Source organism: Toxorhynchites rutilus, chromosome 2 (assembly GCF_029784135.1).
Source record: "Toxorhynchites rutilus septentrionalis strain SRP chromosome 2, ASM2978413v1, whole genome shotgun sequence".
Classification (NCBI taxonomy): domain Eukaryota; kingdom Metazoa; phylum Arthropoda; class Insecta; order Diptera; family Culicidae; genus Toxorhynchites; species Toxorhynchites rutilus.
This window is the reverse complement of record NC_073745.1, coordinates 204,662,508-204,688,879: the sequence shown is the minus strand read 5'-3', so window position 1 is coordinate 204,688,879 and position 26,372 is coordinate 204,662,508. Positions and strand designations below refer to the sequence as shown.

The following is a 26,372-nucleotide window of genomic DNA, read 5'->3' as shown; positions in this document are numbered from 1 at the left end:
GGAGCATGTTGTCGCTGTTGTGGTGAAGCTAACTTCGTTCATCATGAAAGCGCTGGTGAACGATTTCACCAAGAGCCTGGAGAGCGATGCCACTGAAAAGGTGATCAAGAGAATATTAGCATCGAAAAACAGTTCCGCTTGAGACATCGGAGCAGCCACCACACACACACACACATACACGCGCTCAACTCTTTTCGTTTGGTTGCCATCCAGCATCTAGAAGATTCCGGAAAGATATTGCTGAAAAATAATCTGCCAGTTCCCCTTGGAATTGAAAATTACATTCAAGCTAAAAATTTTATTTTAATGTTTTCTATCCATATAATACCTCGACCAAATACATTTGATTTAGTGATTTTTCAATCAAGTGCGATCAACGTAAGACCACATCTTTCGGAAACTTATTAGAGGTGCAATTTATCTTAAGAAGGAATTCCCGCTCTACGCGCACTGGCAAACGATGTTTACTCAACAATTTCTCAAACGAGAAATAGGTGTTGTGAGAAAGAAACGCAAACATTATGTAGACTGATTTGATGCAACAGATATTTTGTCTATTGGAAATGGAATACAAATCATATCACAATACAAGCAATGTATTATGTATTATACAACTTTGGTGTGATTGCTTCTTTTGCTGAATATTGTGCCTCCAACGTAACGCTCTCGTTTTCGAAGTTCCCAAATATTCATTTATTCAGTCATTCAGAATTGATTCAGATGTAACTTAAAACAAATGATCACTGAATCAACGATAGTCCTACGTCACTCTTGCGGTTTTACCACAGATATAACCCACTTCCTGTTATTTTTTATTATTGAAATCGTTATCCAATTCGGATTCGGATTTTGGAGAGTATGTACGAGTAGACGGCATTAAGCTAGGTGTGCTTTCATTTGGATGCGAAAATAATGATGGATATTCAGGTGGAATAAACATGTTTTCAAAATCAACATTATGAATGAAAAATTTACTTTAACGTATTGAATATTTATTTTATGTGATGAAATAAGTGTTTTTTCCGTGTCTGATGATGATTTTATATAATAATAATTATTATTCGTGGAACAAACAGGAAATGCATCGACAAATGGTTATGTGAGTGTAGGTAATCAAAGTAATCAAAGAATATGAAGTAGAAATTTTCATTCAAACTTTTATATTTATACACTGCACTTGGCCCTTCTGATCTGATAGAGAATAATTTACCTCCCAAGCACTAACATCGCCACCAGACGTCGACACTGTACATTTGTCATCGCAAATATAAACAAATCAGACTATATAACGCACACCATCAAATTCGCAATCGTGAAACTGAAAACGTTTTTTTTATTACAGATTCAGTCCATGACTACATTTATTTAAACGGATTTTGATAGCCTTCTCCATCAATTTTTTGAAGAGCGCTAAGAGTTGGCAAAACCTGGACATATTAAACACTTCATTTAAATGGGACACTCTAATGGAATGATTGTTTTTACAATTAGTTAACGATTTGTTTCTGTTGCATTTCGGTACATTTAGTAACAGAGAGTGTAATTACCTCACGGGTATTCAACTTGAAGCTCCATTAAATTTTATATATTACTATTTTATTTTATGTAATGATATGTTTGGTGTTAGGTATGTGCAAGTATCGTCAGATAGTGATGCGAAATCCACACACGTAATGGAGAAAACTTATTTTTATCTTCAAACTAATGTCCAAAGTAGAATTGGATACATACCCAATGCATCACCACCTACGACATTTACCCAGGTATTTGCCTTGAAATTTGAGACAACTAATTCCCAGCCACAATCTGCAGTTAACAACAGACACGCGAAACAGCAGAAAAATACAACGAAAATCCTCGAAAAGTGTTAAATCCTATTTGCATATCAACGGCATTTGCCTCCACACGACCAAGTGCTCCTTTCGGTCGAAGTGTATCTTCGATTCTCGCCATCTCGATGTCGAACAACGGCTGGCTCATCGTCGTCATCTTTGGCTATTTTGCATATCCCCTACGTGCTCATATCTGGATCTGAAATCAAGCCTCTTCGGTTTCAAATCGTGCATCGCAAACGGCGAACTCCATGCAAAGTTCAGAGGATGCTTGGCGTGGCTGTCGCTTCGATAGTTTTGAACCATGGTTCCGAATTGTTGGCAAAACCTGGACTCCCCCGTATGACAATCAACTGATTCTGATACTAATTTTATAGCATTCGCATAAATATGCAGTTTGATTTTTAAGATGGGCAGAAAGAAGATCATCATTCTGCATTTTTGTTGTTGTTGTATTTTTTGTTTCCAAAAGTTTTGGGTTACCGCAGACAGAATGGTGACTTCGGTTGAAAGTGTACTCCACAGCGAACAAAAATTGTCTGAAATCACTCTCGGTGGAAACAACTAACTTAATTTGATTGTTGCTATTTGTTACTTAAACTCACACTCAACGTCAACAATAGTCAGCAAAATAATAACAAAATATTTTCCAACCGCCATCATGGATCTTGCGCTCGAGAAATCGATTGAGAAGTCAATGTGTTGTTGATAAAATGATACGTTGCGTGCGTCTCTCGCCCCCGAAGCAACAAATACGCGGGAAAATCTCAAAACGGTGATGATGATGTTGGTGATGGTAGTTGTGCGTTTCGCGATGGTCCATACCTGGTCCTCCGCCATCCGGAGGAATGTCGCGCTATAGCGCACCACCATCATCGCCATTATACGGTATTGACGAATGGTTGGTTCGAAGAAAACGGTGTCAGCGTGGAGCATAGCGAGAGAGAGAGAGAGACAGCGCATATTCGATAACCGTTAGTTTGTTCTCGTTCGCATTTATCTTAAAAAGTACAATCTTTGTACGTGCGCGCATCTTTCGTTCGTACCTCAGAATCCGCACATTCGGACACGACTGTTGGCGTTCCGCAGTCGCAAATTGAAATAAAGAGAACAACACCACCAGCGTGTGCAGCACCAATTTGTGGGGGACGGAAAACTGTTTTAGCGGTGAATTTTATACCCTTTCGTAGGTATCCGGGATCATCCAGAGGGACCTAGAGGACCTAGGAAGCAACTGACGGAGAGGGGAAATTTATGTAACGAAAACACATTCCTGCCTTCCGTCCGCACATGGCGGGACAATTTGCGAGTGACTCGCTTCGGATGGTGCGAGGCGAAATTCCTCCGCTCCTGCCGTAGTCTACACAAACAAACGCGCAGGGACGGGATTCGAGCCTGGAAGTGCAGTTAGCCGTTGGAAGGCAGAGCGGCAGAAAAAATAGACGTAATAGAAATTAACTGCAGGTACTTTGATAACATGCCACCTATATCTGGAACGTTTGCTCGACGCTGTTGCAGTCGTTCCTGGACGGGGGCTTCTCCTCCATCGTTGGACGACTTTGAAACAGTTATGGGCCGCGTAGTTAGAGGGAAGGCGTTCGAGTGAGCGAATGAGCCCACCATCACCACACGAGGATCCCAATTTCCAAGGCAATAAATTCAAGCTAATGAGAAATTGTTTGGAGTTTGTTTTGAATATCTATATTGCGGCGAGTGGTCCCGATGGGGCCAGGAAAAGAGAGACGTGGGATGACTAGTCGCTAGTCATTCGAGACGTTCACAACGGTACTTGATCTCTTGGGCACTTGGACACAGGGTGAACAGGGATTAGCTAGTTTAAGTGGGACAGCTCAGAAGATTTGATGGCCGATTAAGGGAAACGCCATTCGCATGGATGGATTCGTCGGGGTGAACAACTGCAGTGGTTGTTCATAAATTCAGAGCTATATATAGCTGGTCTGGTTTTGATGACATGGTAAAGTTCCTAGGGATATAATAGTTTCAATGGAAAATATTTCCACGAGAAGTCCATTAATAGAACAACTGCAACATTTACTATTCATCGATGATTGTTGTACGTTTTGGTTGTCGTATGATTCAAGGGGTATAGACAGCTTTTTTTCTATTTATCGATGAAGGAATGCGTCTTTCATTTCTACACTGGGGTCAGAGTTCAACATTTCAAAAATTAGAGCGTTACGTTTGGGACGCAATCTTTGTAGCGTTAATACCTCAACCCCGACTGAAAGTAGTGTTATTCAAATGCCTCATTCTAAGGATAAAAGTTCTATGAGTGATGTTTGTTACTCATTAACCCAAAAACTTGTTTCAATAGCTCAAAAACTGATTCAAAATCTAACTTTTGAAACCACAAAAATATAGAACAATGGACACCTGTTCGAAAATCCAATCTCAGAAAAACATGAAAAAAAAAAGTTGTATGGATGAATCGATCTTATTTCGATCGTGGATCGATTTCCATCGCTGATGATGGTTGCGTGGACGTAGTTATTCTATAACAACACAAAGATGGTCAATTGAGGGCCCTGAGTTTGAACTCACGATCGATCGCTTGGTAAGCGAACGCGTAACCAAGTGGCTACGAAGACCCCTAAACAGACAATTGTCATTGTTAATTTCCTTTCCTTCTTTGCCTCTATGAACCAAAGCTCAAAATTCGAAGGCTCTTCAGCTTTCACCAGCAATCACTAGAAATGGCGATTCCTGGAGAAGGCTAATGAACTAATGCAGCGAAATAAAAAACAAAGATAGGAGTTGGGTGTCAAAGAACAAATTGTAGAACGGTTAGTGCATTCTTAGGATAAAATTAAAAATAACACAAACCTTCAAGGTTTTTTATTTCCAATTTACTCATCTTTGCAATGAAAGCAACAGAAAATCATCCTACGTAATGTACTTTTTGAAGTAGAATTAGTTTAAGACGAACAGAGCCTAAACAAAAAAAAAGTTCAATAACTCTGTCGTTGTGGGAATCCGCCCATTGCGATTTTGACGTAGGATTACGTCTTGCGGGAACATATTGGGGTACAAATTGAAAATCGAAAATCGAGTACATCGTGAAAATTGTCCAATTTCAAACGCTTATTGCTCAGTCATCTCATGGTGGATTGATTAAATTTTTGCGTCAATCAATTTCGGCACTCCATAACAATTTTTTATATTGAAGAAAATAATATATGTCATGAATCTAACTATCGAATAATTGAAAAATCTCAACCCCTATCCTAACGGAAATACCCACTTCTGATTGGTCGAAATTGATGACACATGCAGCGGGTCCCTAACCAAGCTGCCTGTGGGGAATCGGCATTGCAAATATATGCAAGTCGGGGGCATTTTTGTATTGCAAGTAAGGTGAGTGATACGATTAATTCTAGTAAATAAAATTTAAATTTGGAACTTTAATGTTCGTTGCTTGCTGAAATTTCATATCAATGACCGATCGTGTATTGTGAAAAATGTAGCACAAGTATAAGTGTGAAATTGTGTATGGTAGCAGTTGTGTTGAAAATGACATGATATATCATACGATTTATTTCAATTGTCATAAATAAAAACCAAGGTGTGTTCCCGCTCGAGAATGAGTTGTTTTGTTCAAGCTGTCTGTTTTGTTGTGTTCATTTTCACCCAATGAACGTTTATACGGCGAGAATAATTGTAAAAGTGAAGAAATATTTGAAAAATTATTTCCCATATACTCTACGTGTAGTATTACGTGTTGTTAGTCCATTTATAATTTGCATTGGGTTGAATAAATACTCAGAAAGTAAAAAATATAAATGAAAATTAATTCTTCAAACATATCCAAAATCAACAGATAGCCTAACGGAATCCTACGTCAACGATGCGGTCGTAACATGAACACAACCCTCCTGAGACTTTTTTGAAAAAATGACACATTTGCCAATTAATTGAATTCTAGTCACATACATCCAGTCTAGTCGCATAGAAATATTGTACGAAGACTAAAATCATGATAACTTTGAAAAATCATAACATAAAAACGATAAATAATGCACAAAAGGGCAGCTTCCAATGGCCATTACTTTGAATACAAGTTTTTGAATAATTGAAGGTCAATAAACAGCCATTCCATGCCAAACCGATTTAATGGTTCTCAGATTTTCGTGAAAAGCATTTGTTTTCTTAATTATGGCAAAATATTAGACCCGTATTTTTTATTTTAGTTAAAGATAGAGGGCACTATAGTGTTTTATATATTGAACATTTCTTAATAGATCGGAGAGATGTTTGCATCAACTGATAGGAAATATTTCTACGCATCTATCACAAATCGTTTCATTCAATCAATAATTTATGCAATACAAACAAATGCTTACTAAGCCAACAGTAGACCTATATCAAACTTCCGGTTACATCATAGATATGACCAGGTTTATGCCTCACTTTATTTGAGACAGAAAACATTCACCCATCATCTTCGCAAAGTTCATTCTCGATTTGAACGGAAGAATACTGTCTCGATTCCGCTCATCTATTCTCAGAGAATTTTGCATTCCCTCATTTGCCTCTCGGAATGACGTTAGATGGTGAGAGAATCAATTTGGTAACTTTTGCTTGAGCCAGCGAGTGTCTCTGTAAAATCATTCGTTTTTCACCCAAATAGCAATCGATCGCGGCAGTAAAATATAGGTAGATAGTTGAAATCGAGTTGTTTCCTGTGCACTCTTGCAATGGCTTATTTTTGTTTCTAGTATGAAACGATCTAAGCCAACGCAAAAGACCATATTATTAGTTATTGGTGAGCGGGAAGGTAGATTCTTGTGCACTTGAATGCTGACAGGGAAAAAAGTACAAGGGAAAATAAAATCATACATACACGCTGTTTCAGTCTATTTTGACTCACTCGTTATTTTGTTTCGTACGATCCTTCCAAAGGAGTATTTATTCATTGAATGTTGTTTTCCACTCTTTGTTTTGTTATGTTCACTCTCAGTCCCGAATGAAGATGGTCGGAGAGTGAAAAATGATTCATCGTGCAATCACAGGATTGCTTGCTGCATTCTTTTCGCCATGACAGATACAAGAGTGATTTGTGATTAGGCGTGGAGAAATGAGCGAAAGAACTTTTCCATATTTTGATATGACCCACTCATTTTTTTCCAAGAATGACTTTTTTTTTAATTTTAATTTTTTTATGTTAGAAATTTCTACCAAAGGGTTAAATATAGAGGGCGCTTTAGTGTTTTTTTTACATAACATATCCAAAAATCAGAGCGGTTTTTTTCAGTTTGAAAAGTTTGAACAATTTGAAAAGTTTGAAAAGGGTGAATCAATACATTCTCCATTGCAATTTTCGCTTCAAAACAACGGAGCACGAAGCTAAAAGCGTCAACGCGAATTTCGATTGGACTAACAACACCCACCATCTACCGGCAGAACATACGAGAAATCGCATTTTCCTTCAATATTCCTCTATTTCGTTATTAAAACATTGCGAAAATGGAACATAACAAAACAGACGAGGTAGACAATCCGATCTCGATGCGCATTTATGGCGATTATTTTTAATATAGAGCAATTCCTCCCCAAATCAGCTGAAAAACAGCCGATTTTGACGCGACCCTCTTTGTTTTTTTCAACATGATACTTATAATGGCAGCTACTAAAAATTACAATTTTCATTGTCATATTACCAATTTCAATTACGACTGATTTTTGAAAAGCACGTATACAAAAACATTGATCCTTCTTTCAATAAATCGTAATACAAAAATGTCTTATTTAACACTAAACCTACCATGAGGGGTCAAATGACCCATTTTAAACATTTAGTCAAAATTTTCTTGCAAATTACATTGTCACAACATCATTTGTCTACACTACATTTCCTAAAACATACATCGAATCTATTTTTCAGTGTTTACTCCTCTCTTGTTATTTTTTTAACTGACAAATATATGTAATCTGCCCTAACTACCACAACGGGTCATTTGACCTTTGCAAACATTCATATGATATCAGAAAGATTTGTATGTGTGGTTGTGATAAAAAACCATTGCATTGCACATTTTTGGCTATAGCTTTATATATTTTGTTGTATTTGAGGGGCTCAGAATGCAAGGGGTGTAAGTGACTTGATCGTTTTCTCTTCAACTTTTTATTTAGTTAATAACTCAACTGCAAAAACTTTCCAATTTAAGTTTGCTATAGAATCCGATAGATGAGGTTCTGACCTATTTTCCACGTTGGGAAATACAGCTGGGGATGTATTTTCAGCTAAGTTATGACCCAAATAGAGAGTCGATGTAGAGAAATCGATCAAACCACTTACACCCCTTTCATTCTAAGCCCCTCATTTGTGAATGAATAGTGAATGATCAGAATTAATTGGATTGCTGCCTATCCAAGCAAGCTAACAGTAACCATTCCAAGCTGCAGTGCTATTTTGCGTGCCAAAAATTGTAATTCCAATATTTTGCTAATAATTGTTATCCCAAAATGTCAAAGTATACAGGAGAAATGTGGTATGTCCCGTTTCTTAACAAAACTATATAAATCGAGCCATTTATTCACTAACTATTTATAAAGGATCACTTGACCCGCTGTGGTAGGAGTAGGTATACATGAAACATCGGTAGGTTTAGTGTTAAATATAATGTTTCACGAAGTTGGCAGATTGAAAAATTGTTTGAACTATTTAGGAAAAATGACAATCTAAATACACAGAAAATTAACTGAAAAACTGAATTTAATATTGGAAACTTTTATATCTCAAAAAATTCTCTCTTTCTATATTATGTTGTTTATTTCTATCAGTTTTATTCTAGAATATGTATGCATAACATGGTCGCCCTACTACAAGCACGCTTTCCATGCGAATTGAGGCGATCCAGTGGAAATTCTTCCGTTTCACTCTACGTAATTTGTCTTGGAGTTATCCCTCAAATCTATTTAGTGATTTACTGAGCCTACGTTGAGATGTAGCGAAGGCAACATTCATGTCAGATATGATTTCTTCAGAATCGACTACTTACTCTGAACTTCATCATTTGATCAACTTCAACTTATGCCTTTGTAACCTGCGTTTTCAAGCATACATTTTTCTCCCTCACTCTTGCCCCAACGAACCCGTATCGAGTATGTCTCGAGCAAGTTTAATACCTACTTGATCGTTCTTTCAAATAAGGCATAATTTTAAGTAAGCAGTTAATGTGTGTATTCACTATCATTAACCCTTTGGGTGCGGAGAAAATATTGTGAACATATGACGAATTTCATGCCAACTCGACTGGCCGTTGGCAGCACCATCTCAGATAGTAGTGAAACGTTGTGGGTGTAGAGACATGGACCATTCAAGCAACTTTGCATACTTGAAATATTCGAAAAATAATTAGACTACTTTTTGGAGAAAGCAAAATTTTTTTTCACTATTTTTTACAAAAATTTATAACATAAAAACTATGATACCTATAAAATTCATGCCAAAAATTTTTTGGAAAAAAAGTTTCGCAGAAAAAAAAGTTATTTTAAAAATCAAAATCCATTTTTCTCAAAAACGTATTTTTAAAGTTCTTGACATGTTTCTAAATACAGAAAAGTTAGCAGAGCATGTGAATTACGATAACTTAAACATAAAAATGTTACGAATTAAACATAAATAGTATTTTTCCAAAGAAAAAAAAAATAAAAAGTTGTTGTTCGAAAAACTTTTTCCAAGTAGATGTGACCATCTTTCGATGGTTGTGTGACTTGTTGTAAATTCAAAGGGCTATTTATATAATTTTTTTTCAGATTTTTAAAAACATGTTTTCGAGAAAAAATAATTTTAATTTTCAAAATATTTTATTTTTAATGAAATTTTTTTCCAAAACTTTGTTTGATAGGAAAGGAAATTATTTTGGTTACATTAAAAATTATCAAAGAAATTTTCGGAAAAAAATTCATATTTCATATTTTCGTATTTCAAAAATACGTTTTTACGAAAAATGAATTTTGATTTTTTAAATAATTTTTGTCAGCGAAATTTTTTTTCCAAAAATTTTTGGTATTTTTTTGTCATAATTTGAACAATTTCCTACATTTCATCCTCTGACAAGAATTTTGCAGGTATCATAGTTTTTATGTTATAGATTTTTGTAGAAAACTAAGAACAAAAATTTGGCTTTTTCCAAAAAGTAGTCTAATTATTTTTCGAATATTTTAAGTATGCAAAGTTACTTAAATGACCCATGTCTCTACACCCACAACGATTCACTACTATCTGAGATGGTGCTGCCAACTCCTAAGACGAGTTGGCATGAAATTCGTCATATACCAAAAATGCGAATAAGTTTGGGTATATTTAAAAAAAATCTAATGATCGTAAATAACAGATTAGGTCACAAAAGTCAACATTATCTTATTTATTTCAAATAATGAGAAAATTATATTTACACAATTATGGTTATCCGGACAAAGTGCGTGAACTCCTCTTTTACAAATGTTCCCGAAAGACGAAATTCTACGTTAAAAGGTGTCAACTCGAAAATGTTAACATAGAACCAGACGAGCGCTATCACGCTCCCCCCGTATTCAAACGGTTAAGGCACTTATACTCAGGCCTGTTGGTAATAATCTATATAAATAAAAATGGAAGGCCAAATGTGTTGGTAAGCGCAAAACCCGTAAAAGGAATCGTCCGATTCGAGCTGCTTTTATTTTGTTGTATTCGTCTCTTCTCATAGATCAAAGTTAGAATACGGTGAAAATTTGGAAATCTTCGAAAGGCTTTGTGAGAAAGTTGAATAATCAAAAATTGCCATATGTTCTATAATGGTATCGTTGTTAGCCCAGTTGCGTTTCACGCTTGCGGAATTAAACTTCGTGTTCCGTTGGTGTGAAGCGAGAATGGCAATCAATTGGGATAACGCGCTTTGGAAATAAAAATTATGATTGAAAATTTACATGTTTAGTTTGAGCGGGACGAAATTCGCCGGGTCAGCTAGTGGATAAAAAGCTTTTGAATCCATTTTATTCCCTGTAAAAGGTTCTCGGGAAGCAAGCAAACTTTCTAAAAAGTCTTTCTTGGATTGGTTTGGTACTGTTTGCAACTTCCAAGACGAGAACTGTTCGAAAAGTCGGAAAGTTGTTGGACAGATTTTTGTAACCAAACATGCTTTTCCTGCATATCATATTTCGGAGTATATATTTCTCCTTATTGTACTTCAAATTAAATTTTATACAACAAAAATTGTTGAAACATATATAACTTTTTTGTAATATACAAACCAAATGTCACTACTCGGAAAATAAACAATAAGAAAAATACTTAATACGGTTATGAGCAAATAATCTTCAGTAACTTAATGATATTTATGAAAACTTGACGGCTCGTGTTTTTCAAAATCTATGTTACTGATGTTCGGTCGATAGAAAAAGAGGGCAGCAACGTTGGGCAACGTTGGCAGCTTAAGTTATTGTTTCGCATCCAACAAAATGTCATAAAAAATGTAGCAAAAAATTCTGAAAAATTCTGAATAATTCTGAAGCACAGTGTTTGCAATGAGAATCACAAAAGTGGAATTCATTTTTGTTGTAATTATGTTTTACGAACAATTATATTATATAAGTTGACCAATGTTTCGAGTAAACTGATACACACTTGAGTCTATTTATTTTACTCGAAAGTAACTACATAACAAGATGTTACCACTGGAGTAATACATTTTTATTTACTTTAATATGTGTCTCGCAACTACCCGCGACATCCTTCGAAGCACACTCTCACGCATTATGTACGTGTAGTCGGCGAAAACTTTCGACAATTTTTTGTTGTAGTTATTGCGAATGTCTGCCGTGTGAGAAAATAGCACAGGGAATCGGTCTTTTTGTGTAGCCTCATCCGACGACGGCAACGAGATTCCATGATAGCCGAAAAAAGAAAGTTCAAGAATGGAAAACTGCCAGATCCTGCTAGCGTTGCACTTACCCGCAAGGATTGAAGGTGGACAGCAAAAAGCAGCAGCAATGTATACTCAAAATATAAAAAAAATAAAAACGATGTGAAACAGGCCGACAGGGGGTGAAAGGGGGAGAGAATGAGATGGATGCTTGTATGTTATTATCTGCAATGCCGTAGTTCGTGGCTCTGTTCTGCTTTTTCGAGGTTTCCTTCGCGGCTTTATTATGCTTTAATTGCATACATAAAAGAGAAAGAACTGCATGCGAGCAGACAGGGCAGAGCGCACCCCGTCAGGGTTCCGTGTTTTGCTTGCTGTTTTTTAGGTTACTGCAAGGAGTGCATTACATACGGTTGCTCGGCTACTCGTAGCACTGAATCATTAATGAAAAAACAATCACCAGAGAGATCCGGATTGGTAACGCGGCCTGAAAGCAGGCCGAGTCATGGTTTCTGCTGTATCGTTAGCATTCGGGTGCGGGAAAGCAATTGGGCCATTCCTGCCCGGGGCGATTAATCACCCTTCTCTGAAAATAACTACTAAAGACTATGCTGCTTCGTCCTATCGTTAATTGTGGGAAGGAATCTATAAAACATTTTTCGATTGAATCCAATTTCCGCCAAAAAAGACATCGACTAGCGCGTAAACGACGAACCTCAGTTTTACACCACTGCGAGAAAACAGAAAGTCGCATAAGCTTGAAGGCGTCAATAGATGTGCACTATCAAACCGAGAAACATTTTTTTTTGCTCCCTGAATGCAAATATCTTGCGCGTACAAGCGAAAATTATCTATACGGTGTTAAGTGATGTTATGCGAGGTCGAGTTTACCCCCCGGGGGCAAACGTACTTTTCGGCGTAGTTTCCAAAACTTAAAATAAATGACGCAAGCCCAGTCATCTTGAGTTGCTGAGTTGCTCAAACACAACAATGCCTCGCGATTTGGATGAGAAAAGAAACAACGATAATCGTAAACAAACCGAATCCCCAGCAGCAGCAACAGCAACAGCGCGCTTTTGTTTGAAACGTCAGAATCACGTGCACGTTTGACTGGATCTTGAATCGCACGGACGAGTTCGACTGGTTGCCTTCGGTCGGTAGCGTCATAAAACCGGGAGTTGACCGGCGATGCGTGTGGAATCGGAACGAACCGGCATCACAGAGTATGGGCAGAGGGCTCTTGTGTTGAAGAGTTCACTCGGTCAAAAGAGGACCTGTTTAACGGCACACTAAGTTTATTCGTGGAATTTTGTTCTATTCACGTCTAAGTACTTCAAATAAATATACTTAGAATTCAAATTATACGCTGTACATGAAGGATTTGGGACAGCATGGAAACAGGGTTTTTCAAATTTCTTGACACGAGAGACTTTCAGTCATTGGATGATTCGCCTCTAACAGTGGACCGAATAGTTTTTTACCCATAGAAAAAGATCCGAATCTTCCTGTTCTACATTGTACCTGATGATGAAAAGTGGTGTTCTTGAATAAATTCCAGAAATCAAATGCGAAAAATGTTGAGCATGAGTACATAAATAATTTGAGATTTTACGTGTTGACGAATAGGCAAAAAAAAAGTTCAGCAAAGGGTGGAATAATGAGCAGACGGACCATGTGTTGGTTTCATCCTTAAATCGTAACATTGTTATTTGTGTTAAATAATATGAAGACTGCCGAGCTTCACCATAGCGTCAGTTCAATGCATTGAGGCGATGTCAAAGGCACCAACGAAGCCTTTACGATGACAGAAAACAAAAAATGTTAACTGCTTGGAAAAGGCTGAATATTTGCCTCAGCAGAGATTCATTACTGATACCCTAGCGTAAATATTCCTCTCCCGCTATCTCCCCTCCTTGTTTCTAGGCCTGATCACGAACATCACTGCCACATACGCTTTCACGTCACTCGCACTTCACTTAATCTTTTTGTGTCTATCATCATTGTCACGGACAGTTGCGTGTAAAAATAAACTCCGTGAAGTGAAAGAGTTCATTCCAGTTTATAAGAGACATGTCAGTTGCATAATTTCGGGCGTTTGAACGTTATGTCGGTTGCATAATTTCGGGCGTTTGAACGTTATGTAGGTAAAATTAATAAGTATGTGAGATAATATTCCATTTAATTTTAGAATGACAAGTTTGCGATTATACCTCAATGATTTCAATGCCAACTATTCGGACTCATTCCATGAATCATTTGCTTGGTGAGTTAGTTTGCTGAATCAAACGCTGGTTCAAAGATGAGGAGGAATACTAGGTTGCTCTTGAATAATGTAGTTGCTGAACATATGGGAATGTAATTTTATTTCCTCTTTCTATAAATTACTCTATAGATTAAGCATGACTATCATGAGTTTAATGATCGATATCTCGCATACTCTTGTACTCAGCTCTGTCTTACTCGTTTGAATAGCGAGAAGTACTTAGTATAGGTCAACGTTAAAATCATTTTTTAGAACCGTTTCTACAATTTTGATGAATAATAATATCTTCTATATCTCAGAATAAACCCGAATTTATCCATCTCATGATCAGTATAATCTGAGCTACTCCCATATGGGATTCTGAAGTTTAATCCTCTTATCCTTCCCATTCTCGTGTAATTTGATATACGGGCCATGAGGTTTGATATGATTGTTTAAACAGAAACTGGACAGTAGCGTCGGTCAGAAGTATAATTTTCATATGAAACATCTGATGAGTTTGCCTTTGAGCAGCTGATCGAGCTAAATTCTCACTCTGGATTCATGAGCCCATATCATGAATTCATCTCCATGCAGGTTGATCCTTCTTCGTATATTTCCAACCGTGTTTGTTTTCCTGACTACATCAATTCCTCTGTACATTTTGATCTGTCCATGAAGCAAGATATCCATGAATATTCAGATTATCACCGATCGAGGATCGCTCCAACGTTCTTCGATGCAAAGTATGGGGGTATCAATTGTGATAATATGTACTTTACTGATGGGTCCACTATAAACAAGTTCACAGGATTTGGAATGTTCAACAAAATTTTCAGCACCTCCCATAGTCTTCAGTTTCCTTACTCAGTGTATATTGCTGAATTGGCAGCGATACACTGGGCGCTGGACAGCGTCGCCTCACGACCTGTTGAACACTATTACATTGTAACGGATAGTCTTAGCTCCGTCGAAGATATCCGTTCAGTGAGGCCGGAAAAGCACTCGCCGTACTTCCTTGAGAGAATACGAGAAATTTTGAGTGCTTTATCCAGACGCTGTTATGTCATTACCTTTGTGTGGGTCCCTTCTCATTGCTCAATTCCGGGTAATGAGAGGGCTGACTCATTAGCAAAGGTAGGTGCGATTGAAGGCGATATTTATCAGCGTCAAATCGCCTTCAATGAATTTTACTCTTTAGTCCGTAAAAATACCATCGCTAACTGGCAACGCAAATGGAACGAAGATGAATTGGGCCGGTGGCTTCACTCGATTAACCCTAAGGTTAGCCTCAAACCATGGTTCAAAAGTCTGGACTTGAGTCGGGACTTTATTCGCACCTTCTCCCGACTCATGTCCAATCACTGTTCGTTAGACGCGCTACTCTTTCGTTTCAATCTGGCCGGCAGCAATATCTGCGTTTGTGGCCGAGGTTACCACGACATCGAACACGTTGTTTGGTCGTGTGAGGTGTATCTTGTTGCCAGATCGAATTTAGAGAACTCCCTTCGGGCTAGAGGAAGGCAGCCCAATGTGCCGGTGAGAGATGTGTTGGCTCGGTTAGACCTTGATTACATGTCCCAAATATATGTTTTCCTTAAATCTATCGATGTTCGTGTGTGATTATCCTTATATCCTTATACCCTCCATTTCTTCCTTTGTGAGTAATTGGTCCGCTTGCTATAAACAGGAGAATGAAATGTAAATTCACAATAGATGTACGAATAGATTTAAGAATTGAGTGTGTGTGATTATCAACATTGTAATAATTTCCTTATACCCCATCCTTTTCCTGAGAAAAATATGTCATCCTTCTAATCTCGAGTCCACCGCGAGTAATCGGTTTCCCACATTACTAACCATAGATTTAAGAAAATTGTTCATATATATATATAGTTTTAAAAATATATTTAAGATTTCAGCTCCTTTAAACTTATGTAACTGAGCCTGTAAAAATAAACAAATTTATAAAAAAAAAATCTGATGAGTTTCAAGAAATTTGCCAAAAGCAGAAAATGATTAAAATTTTCGTTAGACGTATATTAAAATTATGAAAAAAGAACGAGAATAATTTAAACATTATTAATTCAGAAGTTTTGCAATGATAGATTCATTTTTTCCTTATTTGAAACTTAAATATTCTTTCATTCAAAGTATGTCTTCAAAACAATATCGTTGAAAATATCTATTGTCTAAAAACAAAAGATCAATGGCCTTATTCGATGGTAAATTGGGGTAAATTGCTATTTTTTATCTTTTCTTTCTTAAAAAAGCAAGACAAGATTCAAAATGTTAGCAAAAAAGCTAATTAAATCCGAAATTAAACTTGCTCCATTCCGCGTTGACTAGCTTTCACCATCTAAAACACAAGTGACAAATATACTTGTTTTTTTCCCGTGACGTGACAGTATCGTGATATTCATAATAACACCGAGTTCATCAAAGTTGTCACGACGGACGAACTCTTTCGGATTCTACACACACGGTGGCAGCCGTAATTCACTTCGTTTTCACCGTGAAGTGAAAAATGGGGTCTCAGAGTAGCGAAGATGCACTATTTTTACATACGGGTTACACACACAAATATCTATATATCGATGGTTTGAAGCAACTAAATATACACACACTTATCTCTGTTTTGCGCTCTTCTCAACAGAATCCCTTTCTGTTAATATTGCCAGTCCAGATTAGCTTAACTGTCATCCTTTGTGGAGAGAGTTTTCCTACCGTCATGCGAAACCAAATCACTGACAAAATTTCAGAACATTTATTTTCTTGGTGAGCTGACGATAGCCTAGCTTGATGATTCCCCACACAATTGTGTAACTCAAAACATTAATGCAATGGCATCAGTTGCAATGATGCAATGATTGCAATGCCAGAGACATCAGCGAGTGAGTAATCGTGTCCACAGCTCAATCAGAAACGAAGACATGTGATGGCGCAAAACAAAGAAGAACAAGCGATGTTCATTGTTTCGTATCTAGAACGATATTATAGTTTGCCTTTCCTTGATTTCCTTGTTGAATTAAAGAGAATTTGAACTTCTTCAGTTCATTCGTCTCTAGCCTTCAACAAGTCCCTTGGAAAACTCTACTCTTTCCTCATATTACTCCTCCAAACCCATTGCCTTGAGAAAACCATTCGATCCCTCGCCGTCCAGCTCGCCCAGCAACGTTGTTGTCCAGTCGGTGTCTTCACGAAGAATGAAGATTGCCTGATGATGATATTGAATTAGAGAGACTTTAAACTTTCCAGTTCATTCGTCTCTTGCCTTGAGAAAGGCCCTTGGAAAACTCTACTCTACTTCTGCATTACACCTCTACCCTCGCTGTCCACATAAAGAATGATGGGAGTTTGTCTCAGCAAGATCCACTGTTTATACTCTAGGCAAATATTCCCCTCCGTTCATCTTCATTTCCCTTGTTCACGGAAACTTTACATCTTACGATTTCCCCTTCGTTGCTCGTCGATAAGTTGCTCGTTATTGACAGCTCTGTTCGGGAAAGCACACAAATGCCAGAAAACAGAACAAATGTATGAGGAAATGGGAGTGCTTCATATTTTCATCAATTTTCATCATTTTCAACAAATCTTAGGGAATTTCCGATTCGTTTGGTATGTAAATTAACGTTAACTTTATTTCATAAAAACGTGACCTGTTTTCTGATTTACACCCTTAATGAAAGATGTAGTTCTACGTCAAAAAAAAAAACAGGAAGTGGGTTATATCTATGGTATAACCGCAAGGGTGACGTAGGACTATCGTTGATTTAGAGATCATTTGTATGAAGTTGAATCTGAATTCATTCTGAATGAATGAATATTTGGAGAACTTCGAAAACGAGAGCGTTACGTTGGAGGCACAAGGTTCTATGCATCCAATATTGGATACGGAAATATCCTACTGATGGGGAAGAATAATCTTCAGAAGCTATCCTGTTGATTGCGATTGATTGAAAAACCACAAAACCAAATGTATTTGGTCACAGTGTTACATGGATAGAAAACATTCAATTAAACTCTTTCACATGAATATATTTTGAAAATTCCCAGAGGAACTGGCAGATTATTTTCAGTAACGATTAGTTATTTCCACATTTTCCTCGATACTGGAAGCCCACCAGTGGTTAATACCAACTCGATAACCACCTGTTAATAGCACTTGATTGAAACATATTTGGTCACAGTATTACATGGATAGAAAACATTCAATTAAACTCTTTCACATGAATATATTTTGAAAATTCCCAAAGGAACTGGCAGATTATTTTCCAGCAATGATTAGATCTTTCCGGAACTTTCTCGATGCTGAATGGCATCCTAACGGAAAGAGTTCTGCGCGTGTATGTGTCGATCCTTCGCCAGCACGTTAGGCAACGATATTGTCTTGTCGATGTCCTCACGAAAAATGAATGTGTCTCACCACCAGAATATCGCTTAAGTATGCTTTTTGTGTGTGATTGAATCGAGAGAAGGTGTGGTTTACAATGGCAATTTGGAAGGCAAACTAGAGGGGAATGAACTCTCTGAGCTCGGAACTTTCGGCGACTGAGCAATAATCGATTGCGGGCGCATACAATATTGGATACGGAAATATCCTACTGATGGGGAAGAATAATCTTCTGAAGCTATCCTGTTAATTGCGATTGATTGAAAAACCACAAAACCAAATGTATTTGGTCACAGTGTTACATGGATAGAAAACATTCAATTAAACTCTTTCACATGAATATATTTTGAAAATTCCCAGAGGAACTGGCAGATTATTTTCAGTAACGATTAGTTATTTCCACATTTTCCTCGATACTGGAAGCCCACCAGTGGTTAATGCCAACTCGATAACCACCTGTTAATAGCACTTGATTGAAACATATTTGGTCACAGTGTTACATGGATAGAAAACATTCAATTAAACTCTTTCACATGAATATATTTTGAAAATTCCCAAAGGAACTGGCAGATTATTTTCCAGCAATGATTAGATCTTTCCGGAACTTTCTCGATGCTGAATGGCATCCTAACGGAAAGAGTTCTGCGCGTGTATGTGTCGATCCCTCGCCGTCCAGCTCGTCCAGCAACGATGTTGTCCAGTCGGTGTCCACACAAAGAATGATCGTTACTGCAGCGGAGCGGGGATTTTTAAGCTGACTGGCTGGCTCGAGAATTACGCATGTGTGATACTGCGACTAATGTTTCGTTCATTTTTTTTTCTTTTTCCTTTCCAATCGTGCTTCATTCTATTTCGCTGCTGCTCTGGTTGCCCGTTTTGGTCGGTACGATTTGAGGAGCACAAAATGGACCAATCAAAAATGGGCACATAGTGCATTTGGACAATGCTTGATATTTCACAATTATTCAATTATTTATCTCAAGAAAAATGAAATGTTATTCGTTATGATAGATGCGTAGATATACTTCCTATCAATTGATGCAAAAACCTTTGCGATCTATTGAGAAATGCTCGAGTTATAAACGTTCCAAATCTTGCATTTTTTCCTACTTGTTCAGTGCCTAGATTTCCATTTCACCCCCTATATCTTCCGGTTAGACGTAGTCCTACGTCAAAAAATAATGTGATGTTTATGCAGTTCATACACTGAAACAAATTGAGTATCCGAAGATCCTCGAATAGCCGTTTTATCATCGAAGCAGGAATAAGGTGTGTTCAATAATATTCTTGGCTTGAAAAATCGATTGTATGGCCTTGGCCGAGTCGAATAGAAGTCCCTCGTCCGTTGAGCGATAAGACTCGCTTAGCCGATGCGATTACCAGAAGAAACGATCAGCTTTCGATAAACCTAATCGTACTGAAGCAGCATCCAAAAAGTCGCCAAAGCTGGACGAGTGCAATGTTTAAGGTAAGTTGCAAGACCGGACAGCAGCCCCACAGAGATGGTGTTCACATCAAATCTGATGGGAACACGAGGAAGAGGAGCCTAGCGAGCAAAATAGTTGGACCAGGTGTAGCAGAACCACGCAAGAATTAGCGTGGCTCGGAATTGGAGAACCGCAGGCGTGTACCCGGTTTATTGGCGAAATATTGTGAACAAGATCTAATCTGTTCTGGGATTTACATCAATGAACATAATTGAATAAATCGGATATGACAGATGCCCAGGTCATGTTCAGAACATTTAGAGGAACTTTGCATATCGGAAGCAGTATAGTAAGCGGTTCAGGGATTGTCTGAATGAATCATTAAAAATTGAAAAAGAGAGCGGGCCTTTGCAACTCTTTGCTAGAGCTGTTGTGCGACACCATTTCTTAACCGCTGCGATTTCAAGAGTCACAAGTGCGCCGGCTGAAAGCGGATTGGCCATAAAAAGGACTATTGCCCAAAACGCAAAGCGGTCTACGAAGTAATCAAAATATCTACCACGAAGATTCTCCACTTAATCTAAACGGAAACGGCTGAACGATACCCCTGTATGTTCGCAGCTTGACATATCCTATCGTGAACATGTGTGGAAGTGGTTCACTCAGCCATCATGGGTCTGAGAATCAGACCACCTAGTCAGCATCGGCAGAATAATTAGCTATACAGTGTGAGTTCCTTAGTGTCATCGAAATCAATGGTCAACGATACCTGTTCTCGGCAGATGGCGTACCCGAAACTGTTCAGTGATACGTTGGGGTTTTGTTCAAAAACCAAAATTCTTTTTCGCTGAAGAGAGCTTCTAAGCCCGTTTTGACGTAAGATCGGCCACGTTTTCATGAAATAATGTTGATTGTAATATCTTTTTTTCTCTACGGAAGGATGGTAAATCATCCAACCAAATCGGAGATTCTCGAATATTTGAGTGTAATGCTATGCATTACAGTTTCCTAGTCTATTAAAATTAGAAGCATTTCGATTTTCCCATACATTTGTTCTGTCCATTTGTGTGCTTACCTACCCGTGCCGTCAATAATGAGCAACTTATGCATTGACGAGGGAATACTTTTATATATCACCACGAATCAGTCGCGCTCAAATCGGACGTATGCAGAGAACAAACACTGCAACTTGTGAACGGACGCTGAGGATAGAAGAAATATAGCAATGTAAGCCCTTACCGATAGTGACATATTGGAAAGACCAGAGCGTAAATGATATTACCGCTGGACTATTCAGGGTGGACGGTTCTAACGGGCATAGTTCGCAAGGCCAGCGGTTATAGGCTAGCCACTATCATTTTCCGATGCCACATAATGTCGTTTCGAAGTCCTCCAATTGTACTGCATTCAGTCAGATTGAAATACCTGACGCTTTTTTCAGATGGGATGTATGAAAGCTACCGCCCATGGGGTACTGTATCAGTACATCAGGTTGCCTCCTGATGTCGAAGCTGATGGAACGATGTTGACAAGACTTCTGTGTACTGTAAGCTCCCTAGACGACATAGTTGTGGGTGGCGAAGACGCTACCGCATATCAGCGCAACCTATCAGTAGTGGTACAGCGGATGATTCGGATTCGCAATTAAAACGTAAAATTCCAGCAATAAATTCACCACCTGAGTCATTTCTAAGATCATCACGGACTCAGACCAGATTGTACATAAAAATTCAAACCATCAAGCACAAGCCACCAACGGAGCTCATCACGGGAGTACGCTCCATCCTGGGAGTCATGAATTATTAAGGAACATTTGTTCCATACAAATTAAATCTAATGTAAAGCTTTTATGTTTCTGGTAGATTAACTAATGAAATCACAGCAGCAGATGTGAGTCGTTCGAAAAATTCACGAAAAATTTATTCTCAAAGCTGTTTCTAGCACGTGATGATCCAGAGCGGGAAATAATTCCATCGGCGGACGCATCTTCCATCGGCTTTGGTGCAACAATTAGTCGCAAGTACCCTAATTACCACGTTGAAGTGATCCAACACGCATGCCGGGTGTTTACAGTGACTTACCAGCGATGCTCACAAATCGACCGGGGAGAATTGGCAATATTATACGCTGTTACCAAATCTCATAAACTTGTCTTTGGTAGACTGCTCCAACTTCGAGCCGATCATGTACCGCTTCTCAGAATTTTCGGGTTCAAAAAGGGAATCCCGATCTATACGGCTTATCGTCTTCGGCGAAGATCATTATCGCTTCTTTCCTACGACTTCTCGATCGAGCAAGCTCAGAGGAACATGTTCCGCAAGCTGACGTTTTGTATCTTCACATCGATCAGCATATGGCGGATGAGGACGTCATAATTGCATGTACCAGCCTGGAAGAAGATGCATGGTCTTCGATAGTACTGATCAACTACTTCTCTGTTATAGATTGATTGAAAGAGCAACAGCATCCGTTGCTCCGAAAAGTTCACCACTTCATCCGTGAGAGCTGGCCCAAATCTAGTTCAAAATCGAATGATTAGAAGATGTCTCGGTTCTTCAACCACCAAGAAGCTCTGTCAGTCGTTCAAGATAGTATATTGTTCGGCGATAGACAGATTATTCCGCCATCCTTCTCCAGGTGATGTCTCAGCCAATTACACAAGGGTCATCCAGGCATACTGCATGTGAAAGCCGTATTACGTAGCTACGTGTACTGGCCGAGGCTACATGAAGAGATCGTAGACTTCGTCAAGGACTGCCGACCGGAGTCGTTCACACAGATTACGCGAGTCCTCTGGACGGAGAAAATTATCTATAATTCATCGACGCGCACTTGAAGTGACCAGAGATTTTTTTCGTCAAAACAAATAAAAGCGAAAGCCACAATAAACCTAATGCGAACGGTATTCGACATACAAGAACGATTCTGTTTAACCGCAATCAAACGGTCGTGCCAAACGATTTGTAAATACCTTCAAATGGACCGTTAATAAAATTTGAGGAAGGAGAAGGCTAAATAAAACAAGAGTCAAGCACTAGACATTTTCCTCTCCACCTATGCCGAACAGAGATGTTCGAGGCGGGATGTAATCAGCAGAGGCGATCTATAACCGACCGTTTTGGACATCGTTAGACCTCCCCGGTTACCGTCCTATACAGAACCATCATCAACCCACTAGGGTACTTCCAAATTTCAATCTGTGAGATTCTGTGTACACAAAAATGGATGCGAACAACATATGCTTTTGGTTTCCTTGAACTGTAGTAGCTATAATGATGTACTACATCTGGATGGACAACCAACTCAGAGAGTAATCTGCTTCGAGGGCCTCAACAAAAAAGTTGACTGAGTAAGGTCTGCCACTCCACATTTTACTCAACGAGTATGCCAATACCTATAGCATGCCAGTTTGCTCAGCTGTCGGAAGTGAAGGTCTTCGAGCAAACCTAATCCACGATAGTTCATTATCTCCAACTTCACCGTAAAAAATACCGATCAGAAAAGCAAAGGTTCCAGGGGTACTAAAGGTTCCGGAAGGGAGATGTTGGAGAGAACTGACAATGCCAGCGAGAATCTGTCACTAGGACTCACCATTAACAGCTTCGACTGCCACTGGGATCGACTTCATGAATGGAACAGCGGAAGCGGAAGGTTGTAATTTCCGGGAGGGTGAATAACACTGTGCGTTTTCAGTTCATTGCTATGTTCTATTCTACAATAAGTTCATGCGTTAGTCATTAAACACATTTTTGACATTGCTATGTTCTATTCTACAATAAGTTCATGCGTTAGTCATTAAACACATTTTTGACGTGGGGGGAATCAATTTGCAGATACATCCAAGTAAGAGGAAATTTCGCTCCCATCGAAGTATGTTTCTAACACAGCCATCAAAACCAAGAGACCTGGGGAAATTGGCAATACAAATACATGCAAATTGGGGGAATTTTTGTTCCCATCGAAGTATGTTCCCTAACACAGCCATCAAAACCAAGGTGTCTTACATTACATGGCGTTTGTTCATATTTTTTACTTACACACCAAATATGTTGAATTCAATTGAATTCGAAAGTTGTTTCATTCAATCGATAATTTAGTCAATACAAACAAATTATTACTAAGCCAACGGTAGTTCCACGTCAACCTTGCGGTTATATCATAGATATAACCCTTTTTTTTGTTGAAAATTTTAGACTTTTTCTTTATTGTTAACCACATCGCGAGCGACTAATCAAAACATATATTTGAAATTTTTAACTTTTCTTAGCCAAAGTTGTTACTGTTAGTTAGTTATTGAAATTCGATTTTCTGATTAATATACGCCTTATATCCATTGTGCCCATTGTGCAGTGACCCTAGCAAACTTATCGCAAAAGACAGAATTATGTTAACAGACAACACGCGAGATTGGTACAACAGTAATGGACTGTGAATTTCCGTCAATTAATTGACAGAAAATTGCAAACATAATATAAAGAAATGTAACTTCTTCTACAAATGTATCTTATCATATTCAATGAAAAATTCACAATAATACCATTATATAGTCAAATGCTACCACTCTTACAATAAGCGATTTTCAGAGATATTCTCATGGCAGATATTTCGAATCAGTGATTTCGGATTACGACCATACGAAATCCCTCATCGTTATATTCTAACTATCGTGTACCAGGCTCTCAGATGGGGCCATTGATCTTTCAGCTCGTAACTCATCCCGTGCGAGCGATTCCCCGGACGGACGCGAGCCGGTCTTCCTAAAAACGACAACAACGCGCGCTCAAACACAACAGGAATAAAGTAAGAAAATCGAAATTGTTTATGGTGGAAATGTCATGACATTTCATTAAAGCCTCCGCTGCACACACAACCACCGAACCACACGGAATCGACCCCACTTGGGCCATGTTGGACACGAACACATATCCTCGCATCATCGGCAGCATCAGCAACAGAAGAAGAGAAGACCAACGGAGAAAAAAAAACATTATCGCGAAGGAAGCGGCTGGGTACAATGGGGGAGGTGAGCATCTCCTCAATCAGTCCTCCTCGCGGAGGAGTGTGTGTATATGTTATGGGTTCGAGCGGTTGTGAGTTTTTAATCCGCGAACGTGCATTCACACATACACACGCAGCGATCGCGACCAGCAGCTTTGATTGCCCTCTAAGTTTGAGCCAAGCAGCAGGTATTCTCGAAGTCATAAATACACGATTTAAAGTCAACTCGTAGATAACTAACGACACTAACACACACATATGGGCCATAAGATCATCGCGAGGAGATTGGTTTCCCTGTTGTGTGCCGATTTCTGGGGACCCTTCAGATTTCTTTGGCCAGTTTCAAGCAGTTTAAATGGGCGAAGAAATAATCCTGTGGGAAATCATTATTTGAACATACTTAAGCCTAGAACTCAGCTGTGTTAGCGATTGCATTTGTCAACAGTTTATCCTTGTTGCGCCGACAGATTGATTTGTGTGAGAATTGCCTCGGCTGGATCATGCTGGAACGTAGTATTTCAAATTCAAATGAACGCTGTTTCGATCGCTCGCGCAGCCGTTAGTTGCACAATTTTTTGTCACACAAATTTGACCGAACTGGGAATGCTCTTATGACAATAATTTTTCGTAACATTACACTCGTTGAACTCACTGTCGATAGAGATACACCTTACCTCTCTCGCTCTCACTTCTTCCTGCTTCACCCAACACTTAAATACAACATACAACACAAGAAGGTGGCACTGCAGCAGAATCACAGCGCGATCCCTGTGTGTTCAACGCACTCCCAACAAATGTCGTCGCTCTCGTCTCCCGTCCGAAAGCCCACACGCACAACACTAAACTCACAAAGTTTCCGGAAGTGACCGGGTTCCTCGCTGATCGGGTCCGTTCCCGTGGCACCGTTTGTTCGTTCGCCCGGAAGATTATACGCGCCAAATATCCGTCACAATCGTCGCTTGAACGCAATAAGCCATAAAAATCGACAAAAATCCTCTAGATTTTAGCAGGTGTCCGCATCGAACTAAACTACTACCAGCTCTAGGTTTCTTAGCAACTGCGCACCGATCGAGTCTGGCATATAGCAACGACATACGTTCGATCGTTCCTTCCTGGTCTCACCTGTGCAAGCGCCAAAAGAGATGCCAGCATAACGTCTGTCTGGGTTCCTTTCGGGGCAGTGTTGGTGAGCAGCGCGCAGCACAAAGCTCACAAAAAGGAATGGCTGGCTGGCTCAGATGGCTCAGTGTCTGCGGCAAACTAAGCGCGTCCGTATGTGTGTGTGTGCGTGTGCTTAAGCCGCCGCCGCCGTGGGCTCCGAGAATTACTCTGCAATGGTGGGTGTATGAGTGTGTGTGTGCGCGCGCGTTTGTGCTCGGTTCGCTGAAAGCACTTTAAGCACTCCAAACACGAGAGTGACTTGACTTAAAGAAGTCGATGCTTTGGAAGACAAGAGATTCGTTATTGTATTATGGTTCGAAAAAGGTTACCTTTCTGCGAAGGAAAATAGCGTTGAAATCGCGGTCTTTTCTCAGGGGCACACAACGCATAAGAAAATTTCAATTAAATTCAAGAAAAGTTGACATGTTAGTTTTAATTATTTGAATTTTTAAATAA

The 26,372-nt window shown here is 38.9% G+C and overlaps 1 protein-coding gene across 4 annotated transcripts in view; it reads right to left on the bottom strand.

Moving 5' to 3' along the window:
* The window catches only part of LOC129764411 (protein grainyhead), a 566,241-nt gene extending 540,445 nt beyond the window's left edge, over positions 1–25,796 (bottom strand). For 3 of the 4 annotated variants that reach the window (XM_055763463.1, XM_055763466.1, XM_055763465.1), the window contains exon 1: positions 25,430–25,796. The gene's annotated coding sequence lies outside the window, so the exon portion shown is untranslated. The remainder of the gene's footprint in view (positions 1–25,429) is intronic. The other variant, XM_055763464.1, reaches the window with a different exon arrangement.
* Between the last annotated feature and the right edge of the window lie 576 nt (positions 25,797–26,372).